Below are 10,702 nucleotides of genomic sequence, written 5' to 3' on the forward strand. Positions count from 1 at the left end.
ATATGATATCTATCTAACATTTATAAAATAACTCATAATTATTGGATAACGTAACTAACACACTTCAAACACTGTTCGTTTCTATCATAACACACTCACAAATTCTTAAAAAGCCTTCTGATTTCCTCAGAATCGTCCGACGATAAGCGATAACTTCTCCCGCTGCGGCCTACAGGTTCTAGTTTCTTTATTTTGAAGAAAATGTCTCTCCGCTTTACATTCAAGATGTCTACTGATGCCGGCCACTTGTACAAGTCTGTTTTGTCCGCGAATGATTTAGTCGACCTAAGAAACGACACTTCGAGTTCACCATCCTCGTCAATATCTTTGAGTACCTTTCCGACATACCATTCTTTATCATATAGCACGGCAACCCAGTCGTCTTTGTTTACAATTTCCTCTGCTTGAGTTATGGTATTTCCACCATCAAAATCCTGCCTTATTTCTACAGATTGGTCAACGGCCTCAATTGTGCTATGTACCTCCTTAATAACTTGTAGATTTTGCTCGTTTATTTCGATGCTGACTGTTTCTTCAGCTACACTCTCGTTTGTGCTACTAATCTCGCTAATCGGGCTTTGATTTTGCTGATTGGTGTTGTTAGTTGTGATGGGTTTACGGATAACCACCTCAGAGTAATTATGGACATTGCCCTTAAGACATTCAGAACAATAGCATGATGTTATAAATGTTTTCACCTTTCCTTCAGATGAAGGCAAAACTTGATGGATCTGCATAGTACCTTTAACTGGCACCAACGACTTGTTAAGTTCTACTAGTTCTGACCGTACAACTTTCATTTCTGTGGAGGATACATAACGATATTCTGCACTCGTGTGTAATTTCTGTACATTTTGGAAGAATTCTTCTGCATCCTGAACAGTAATTTTCCCTTGTTTGATGGCAAGGTCCGCTGTGCGTTTGGATGTCCCTCCAATCCCGTCGCATGGGCCTTTCCCGTGCCCCGTTTCAAAATAATTCCAGGCCCCATTCACACCAAACAGATTCTTGTGATCTGATACTACATAGAACGCTGACTTATTCCGATATTGCGAGCTTGGACTATCTGTCCAATAGTGAATCCATTCAAGGTTAGCTACCTCACGTTTCAAATCCGGTACCAACTGTTTGAGAAAGGCAAGAACTGCTCCAAAGTTATGTCCCAAATCGTCTGAAACATACACAAAGTTCTTGTGTTTCAGAGATCCCGCATCACATTTAAAATAAGCTACAACGGGGTGGAGTGTAACTGATGTGCTGTTCCAATATGCACTCTGTACCTCATCTGCTGAATTGCAACTAAAATTTTCCGCAAAGTCCATTTGAACTATTGCTTGACCTGAAGGAAGATTTTCTTTGAGCTCATTGATGGCCTTATATTGTGTTTTCACTCGTTGTACGTGTTGCTGAAATTCACAAATTTGCTTTTTTGCAATTGCTATGAAATCATTCGTACTGATTTTTGTTTCGACAATTTTTGTTTTTGTTTTTCCATCTTGCATTTCAACTCTTTTCATTGTGAATACGACACCTCTTGATCTTTAATATCACCAAGAAAATCGTCTACATTTTTGTCTTTCAATAGCCTTAAGAAATCGTCCGGGTTTATCGGTATGTTTGCGCCTGCATTCTTAATTGATTTTAATGCCAAAGCCATATTTTGGTGCTTCTGACAGAGGCATTTGTTCCTACTTAGATATTTAGTCAATGCAATATGTTTCGGCCTAAGTTTGCAGAATGTGGAGAAAGAAATGTTACTTGTGTTTTCTAGTTTATATTTTATGTGCAGATAAACCAAACTATCATTCAAAACTCGTTTCTGTACGTAATTACCTTTTGTATTTTTGACCTTGTCATTCTTCCCTGGCATCATCCTGCTGTTCTCATCTTTCTCCAGGAAGTTATGTACATGTTTACGTAATTGTTCCCTTCTCCTGAAGTTTCGCATTTTCTTTACAATTCCATTACATTGTTTTGTTTCAGTTTTAAAGTTATGACGCCTTATTCCTGCCTTTATGCTCAGTTTACTTTTCAAACGATACCTTTCCAGCAACTTTCCAGAAACTACATTAGAAATAATGGTCTTTCCATCTGTGTCGTTTTTCTTCCAGGCATCTTTAATTTCTTCTACTAGCACATTTGCAAACACTAATTGTTCTGTGACAACCTTTGGTAATTTACTTGGTGTGACACCTTCAGCTCTCAGTTCTGTGTATGTTCTTTTTCGGGGAGTCATTGCGGCGGACATGTGGACATCAGCATTAACTGTAATACCTGTATTGGTTTCCGTAGTGTCATCATTGGTACAACTAGTGTTGCTGCCAATAACTGTCTGTGGCTGAGACTTTTTCATTAGACGCTCTAACCTCTTTGATACTCTTTTATATTTCCGTTCTATGGTTTTGTTCTGATCCGTTAGTTTTTTAATTTCTCGTCTGGATTTTGAAACGGCCCTACTTATCCGTGTGCGTGTTCTTTTTTTAGGTTGTTGACAGGGAAGTCTGACTATCAGCAAGTCATTGTTTGGCAATGTGTCGGATGTTGAACTGATTTCATCACATTGATCCTTGTCATCATTGTTTTGAGCTTGACTTTGAAGAGTGGACACATTGTCCTTTTGTTTCTTTTTCCGTTCTCTGTGTAGTTTAACCCACTTTTTTACATTTTCTCGTCTTGTTTTTTGTTGTTTCTTGGGTCTTTCTGATATGGGTACATAATAGCCTTTTACTCGGTCTCGTTCTTTTTGTAAGTATTCTTCTCCCTCCTGAAGTTTTTTTCTTTCCCGGTACGCCTTCTGTATTTCCGCTTTTGACTTTGGCATGCCTAAAAGAACAAATACTTGTTTTGTAATCTACGTTATATTTTATGTAATCTACGTTATCTATTATTGTAACGGTCTTGTTCACAATAGAGTCCAGGTCAACATCCTTTTCTGTATCTAAATATTTGTTCAATCGATTTTAAAAAGGGGAACAAAAGAAAAATCCGGCATACAATATTGTAAACAAAAAAATCCTTCATCAAAATTTATTTGATGCTTTTTAAGTAAGCTACGTTATGTAATATTTCATTGAAACAAATGACTACAAATATTTATAAATATCTTATAATGCGTTCGATTTCATATAAATAAAGAACGTATTAATCAACGTATACACTGGTATTTGTTTGTATATATCTCAGTTGATTGAAATATCATCGCAAACTTTGTGTAGTTAAACGAAAAAAAAAACCACTTTGATTCGTCCTTGAATGTTGCATCCACACCACGTGGGTGCCATATCACAGTGATTTTCACAGTCCAATGTATCATAATTGGTCATTAATTAAATGAATACATTATTCATTAACTCTTATATTAGTTATATATCTTAGAGTTGAGATATTTACCTTTATTTTCGTCGTTAAATCAGTGGAATAATTCAAGTATAATTTGAACTTGGACACCCTTAAACTTCAGTCAGGCGGAAATGATGCACACATAATATGAGATGAAACGTAGGACGGTTTGGGATAAACTCATGATTCCGAAATCACAAATTGTTCACAGATAAAATTTGAAAATGAAAGATATTGTCAATGTAGCTTACATAACGTAACTTACTGACAGTTATGTCCAAACAATTTCTGTCTTGATAAATAACCTTCAAACTTTCTTTTTATTCCTAAATGTATTTTACCATAGAGAATGTTCAATTCGTAATGCCACTCGATTATATTCCAACTATTTTTCTTACACAAAGAGGAACGTAGCTTACGCTCTTAAAAATACGCTAAAATGTCCAATCAAAATTGTTTGATAATATTTTTTCCGTAATATGTATGACTTAATTGAAATGTTTTTCAAGGAGAAAGGTACGAAGGCAGTTTATGGAAGCTTTTTAATCAATTTGAAGAAAAGTAAAAAGTTTGTGTAATACTATACCTTTGTGAGGTAACGTAGATTACGTTTTTTTTGGCGACATTATCAAAACGTGCATATCTTCGTCATATTAACAGATATCTTCTTGAAATTTCTTCCATCAGCAGTTGAAGTACTGGTTTATATTATACACGTGTAATAGACACTCCGACAATATGGAAACTTATTTTATTAATGTGCTAATATGCCGTTGTAGTCAAGCGACAAGCATAATTTGTCAAATAAACAATTTTTGGGTGCCTGCTGTCAGCACAATTTTCTGAAAACCAATTATTATACCCAATGATTTGATCAATTATGGTTTATATTTAAGAAGAAAAAGTACGGAATGTATACATTTGTTCAGATGCTGTAGGTACAACACAAAGACACACAAATATGTCATATGGACACTTTAATGGAGAATAGGTGTTCAATAAACACTGTTGGTACGCCGATTGACATACAAAAGGTAAGGATGCCACTAGTTTTCCCAAAATTGTGGGTGTAATTGGCAGACGGCCATCAGCGCGTGCAGAATTTCTATGAATAGATCCCAATAACTTTTTTATAAGAAAGGACTGGGAAGGGTCAGGAAAACCCGCAATCTTATTCAAATATCCAATAGCTGCAACATAAGTTGCTATTGTGGATGAAGCGAAATTAACATTATGGAGGTGAGCTATGAAATATGCTAGCATACCCATATTAGTAGGCGGAACCAGAAGCGATGGACGATTGGCGACCATGAATTCCTGATACAATTTATAAGCCCTAGCATAGGTACGCTTGGTCTGAGGAGATGTTGCAGTCTCCAAAAGTTTCACAATTAATACATTTAAATGGATAGGAGATGATCCGGAATTGGCGTCGGGTGCCGTGCCATGTGAGGCGCCTGCTCTCGAAACAAGTCCACCTGTAAACGAGACAGATGGTCTGCAAGAACATTACTTTTTCCAGGGATATGGCGAGCTGAGAAAAGAATATTTAAACGTAAAGAAGTAACGACAAAGCGCCGTGTCAAGACCATAAGAGTGTCATCCTTACAGGTTTGCATGTTGATTATATCAACCACCGCCATGTTGTCACAGAAAACCGTTATACATTTGTTCCACAGGTTGGGGCCCCAAACTTCAAAAGCAAGTATAATTGCGAAAAACTCTTTTACAGTAATATGGTGGGAAGTAAATGGTGAAGGCCAAGTACCATAAAACCAGGAGTTGTTGAAAATAGCCCCAAAACCCAAATTACTTGCGTCAGTGAAGAGCTGAATCTGATTAGTTGTAACCCAACGATCATCTAGGAACATGGAAACCCCATTGTAAGAGTCTAAGAAAACTTTCCAGGCGGAAATGTCGGCTCTAGCCTCGCGATCTAGACGTACATGATGATGAGGTTTCTGTAAGCCACGGGTCAAATTGATCAAGCGTCGCAAAAAAGTTCTACCAGGAGAGATAACTCTGCATGCAAAATTTAACAAACCAATCAAAGACTGCAATTCCTTCAACGTAACTTTCTTGCGACGAGCAAAATGGGCCAAAAGCTGACGGGCTTTGACGATCTTGTCTTCTGGCAATCTAGCCTCCATTTGGGAACTATCTAACTCTATGCCTAAAATGGTTAGACAAGTACAAGGGTGAACAGTTTTACTTTGTTTAATAGGAATTTGCTTGTCTTGGCAAAAACCAAGAAAGTTTGATAGATCTTCGCTACATTTGGAATTATTGGGAGGGGCTACAAAAAGAAAATCATCCAAAATATGCACGACCCCTGCCGCTTGATATTTAACCTCCATAATCCAATGAATAGCGGAGCTAAATCCTTCAAAGAGTCGGCAAGAAATGGAACATCCCATGGGTAACACTTTGTCAAAATATTTTTTTTTTCGATCTGAAAACCTAACAACTCGTAGTCAGAGGGATGAATGGGAATTAGACGAAAAGCAGACTCAATGTCTGTTTTTGCCATAAGCGCCCCCTTTCCAAAACGTTTGACCAGGCGCACTGCATCATCAATGGTTTGATAGGCCACAGTTGCCTCTACCGGATCAATACCGTCATTGATAGATGATTCATGAGGGTAGGACAAATGATGAATAACTCGGAATTCATTGGGCTCCTTCTTTGGAACCAGTCCTAATGGAGAAACCTGTATATTAGTGAATGGGGGGTTAAGAAATGGACCTTGTACGCGACCCAACCTAAGTTCTTTTGCAATTTTTTGTTTGAGAGCGGAGAGATTATCTGTAGCGGATTAAAGATTTTTTGAAATTCTAAATTGCCTAACTCCAGTAAACTGTAAAGTAAAACCCTCGGTAAAGCCTTTCCGTAAAAACTGAAATTTATCTGGGTGGTATCCTGTCAAATAATAGAGGAAAACTTCAACCTTTACAGGCGTTGGGAGTTTAAATTTTTTGTTGGGATTTGTGTTGCCCGCGTTGTGAATTATTGCTTGATGATTGACTATTATGTCCTCCTCCAAAGGAACTATCCCTGGGGGAGAAGAGGGTTGTGTTTTACACTGCTTGAAGGAATGCCCCCCTCCACAGGCTGAGCAGATGTGGGGAAATTTGCATCGGGGCCCTTTCTTACATGTTCCTGATTTGTTAAAGGGCCAACAAACCCCCTTTGCAAAAGTAGTTGATTTTGAAAGAAAGGGCTGCTGAAAGGAATGGGGACGGGGAGAGTTCCTTAATCCAATGGCTGTAGCCTCCAAGTAGAATTCAGAATGGACATTTCCCCAAGCAGTTTGGGGAAATAATTGATGCCAACGACGAAAATTAATATCATAATATAACGCCGCAGCAAAACCAGACCTTCTGGACAGAGTCTGCACGATGTCGGCATATTTCATCAGGCCTTTATTTTATCGATGAATTCAATTGAATTAATTTTTCATATAGGCATCAAGGAACCAAAATTGAGAATGTAAAAGAGTTATATTTAGTTATATGCTAAGTCACTGTTTCTATGATTTGCATTTAATATTTTAATGTCTTATGTCTGCAGAATAGTAAATCTATTAGTATGACTAACAGGTGTGTATTACTAAGAATTATAGAAATGGTTCAACTTACTTTCTGGCTCGTCTTTGTCAGCTGTATCTGTGTCGGTAAGTTTGGACAGGTGTTCGTGATCCATTTCATCTGTCAGAAAAATTATACTAGTAATTACATATTGCACAAAATAATCACTTAATTGCTCATTTATTGATCTTAATTCCTTTTGTTTTTTCCAAGACTTCAGTTTTGATATATAAATATATAATACAGTAAAACTAGATTTTAAAGTGTTTAAATTGAACATACCCATAAAATTCGGTACATCGATTCTTTTATATAATGTTAATTTGTATGCAACTATGTACAACTTTAGTTTCATACTTAAATTGACAAGTTGATTTAACGTACATTGTCGCGAATGCCCTACGGTCTTGTGTATGGAAATACTCAACCAATAAATGCAAATTTAACAATTTACTACTTCAACAAAGGAAAAAAATGTACAACAAAACAAGAAAAAAATACTAAGCTCCATCGACACTGCCCTCGTAAACCGGAAAAATACACAACCGTGGTTACAATAGGTTGCTGGTATTACTACACAACAGACAATACATTCAGAGACCGTAGTAACACTAACCGTATGTTACAACCTGAAATCTGTATAAGTAATAACCGTCTACAACATACACACTATTAATGTAACCTGTGAATACCGATTTCCACCGTACAGTGCATACGACTAGTATACTATAATTTCAAAGTTTATGTTTCAATATAAAGTTCAGATTTCCTATAACAACTGCATACACTGTAATAATTAATAGCTTTCACTGTATAGTGGTTAAGTTCTCCCGTCAGTTTCCTCGAGATAATAAGGCAAACGTGTAAAGTTCCAGGCTACACTCGTGTCTTGGCGAAGAAGTCTACCACTCAGTTAATCACCTAATAATACCGGTTGCTAGTAGAGTTCGGAGTTCCAGAATATCATCAGAACATAAATATAAAAATGTAGAGTTTACCACACAATCAAGGTTCCACACTCCTGACTTTACCGAGATAGAGCAATAGCTATATAAGCAAGCAATGGCTAGGTAACATGCTAGGTGAAGAACTAAGATATGTGGGTAACACATCACAAGATGTATATGGCTTATATAAGGATTAAAATATTAAACTACTGTGCTATGCTGTGATGTCCAGCACCGCGACGAGGACGCAAGCTATGATCAAACCATGTGTAACTGTTGATTATTTACAAGAATTTTTGGGAATGAAATTCAGCATTAGAATGGGAAATGAAGTTTGTGTTTATAGCCAAAACATGTATGTAATAGGTTTTCACTGACATGATATTCCTATACAGACTATGCAGAGCTTCGAATTTGATAAATTACACAAAAATATATATGGTAGTATATGTCTCTTATTAATTACCATAGTTACACATGATTTGATGGTGCCAAAGGGGAAGTGAAGTCATGCAAATATTTTTAATACACACTAAAATTTCAGTAGAAATCTTATTGTTACTTACCGTTCTCTAAAGCAGTAACTCTGACCACTTCACCAATAACATAAATCCATCGAAGAACTAGCTTCTTTGTGTCCAAAAAAACTCTATATACCAAATATCGTATAACTCGGATAATGTTCATGATGTTTGCAGTTATCTCCCCCTGGTGGGGAATTTGTTTTCTATTTACAAAACAGACATCACTATGCAGTTTGTAATGGCACCAAACCCCCTTTTACCAATTTTCTGCAAAATAAGACAATAATTCCATTTTTGGTGTAAATAGGACAATAATTAAATTTTTGGTGTAAGAGTTATCTCCCCATGGTAGAGGGTTATCTTCCATGGTGGACATTTGGTCTTTTTGAAAAACAGAGGTAACCATTGTCTTCCTTATGTCTTAAAACCCACAAGTACCAAATTATGTAGAAATCAGATGATGTTCCTCTTTTTTGTGTTATCTCCCCCTGGTGGCCATCTTTTTTTAGAATGCCGAGAAATTCAACACTGCACGAGGTAAACTCTCTTCTGGAAAAGAATGCAATAGAAATTGTGGAGGAAAAAGACATAAACACAGGTTTTTATTCAACTGTGTTCTTAGTGCCAAAAGAATCAGGCGGTTTTCGCATGGTGTTAAATCTAAGAAAACTGTATCGGTTCATAAAAAACCAGCACTTCAAAATGGAAACTTTCAGATCAGTCATACAGTCTCTAAATATAGGGGACTGGGTTTTTTCTCTGGATCATTCCGACGCCTATCTGCATATTCCTATCCATTTAAGAAGCAGAAAGTTTTTACGCTTCGCAATCGAAGGCATAGTTTATCAATTTCGCGCTCTTCCGTTCGGAATTTCTGTGGCTCCCCGTCTTTTTACAAAGATAGTTTCGGTTCTATTGGGACACCTGCGTCAAAGGTCACTACACCCTCATGCGTATCTGGACGATTGGTTGGTCAGAAATCAATCGTATCACCTACTGGCAGAACAACGGTCTTATATCTTGAAACAAATACATCATTTGGGATTCAACGTTACAACTGCACCTTCTGTATTTTTGGAAGACAATGGAAAGGGACATCTTTCTAGAGATACCACTCACTCACCACGTGAAGTCTCATCTCAATTCGTGGGTAAACCAAAACAACTACTTCAGGGGGGTACCTCTGACAGACCATACTGTTCCAGTTGTATTGGTAACAGATGCGTCCATGACAGGTTGGGGAGCACACCTGGATCAGTTACAGGTATCAGGTGTTTGGTCAGGGGATCTGAGCAATCAACACATAAATTATTTAGAAATGATGGCTGTTTTTCTAGCACTCCAGCATTTTTGCACGGTGCTCAAGAATCAGAAAGTGTTGATGAAAACCGACAACACAACTGTTATGACTTACATAAACAAGCAAGGGGGAACTCACTCCCCGTCTCTTTGTATTTTAACATTGAGAATTTATCAATGGACTATCAGCAACAATATCACATTAACAGCTCAACACATTGCAGAAAGGCAAGACCAACATATTGGCAGATCTTCTCTCTCGGCGGTCCAGGACCCTGCCGACAGAGTGGATGTTGAACAGAATCGTTACTCAGACAGTTTTCAACATGTGGGAACATCCACAGATAGATCTGTTTGCAACACGTTGGAACAATCAGGTTCAAACCTTTGTGTCCCCGTTCCCACTAGCATTCTCAGTAGATGCTCTGAGTCTCAGTTGGCAGGGGATAGTGGGTTAAGCCTACCCTCCAGTGGTCTTAATTCCAAAAGCTCTCCAGAAAATTCAAGCAGAGAATTGCATAATAATTCTAATAGCACCATTCTGGATGAAACAACCATGGTTCCCAACGCTTGTTCAGTTACTGATAGATTACCCCGTAAGACTTCCAAATCGGCCAGATCTTGAAATGTCCGAGGCAAGGCTTGTATTAGCTGATTTACGGGAACAAACGAGGAGCACATGGTTTCATGTTTATTTCAAAATGGCGGGCAGTCATCAACAACAATAATGAGCATGCGCAATACACATACAAATTGGTAACACTAAACACTGTTGGATAGAAACAGCAACCGCCCCAGACTAGTATGATTCTACAAACATTACACTTTTCCCCCCTTTAAGAATATAATTACTGGCTGTAATTAGTATTTAAAGGTAATTTCACTAGAACAAAACATGTTTTTCACACAGTTCATGAAAATCAGTCTTTCAAAATCTGAACACAATTTAACATAATTATACTTTCGGTATAATTTTAACTGTCATTAAATCACTACAGTTGCACAA

The sequence above is a fragment of the Ylistrum balloti genome, unplaced genomic scaffold (genome assembly GCF_031769215.1).
Source record: "Ylistrum balloti isolate Yb309-2 unplaced genomic scaffold, AGI_CSIRO_Ybal_v1 Utg369564, whole genome shotgun sequence".
Taxonomy (NCBI): domain Eukaryota; kingdom Metazoa; phylum Mollusca; class Bivalvia; order Pectinida; family Pectinidae; genus Ylistrum; species Ylistrum balloti.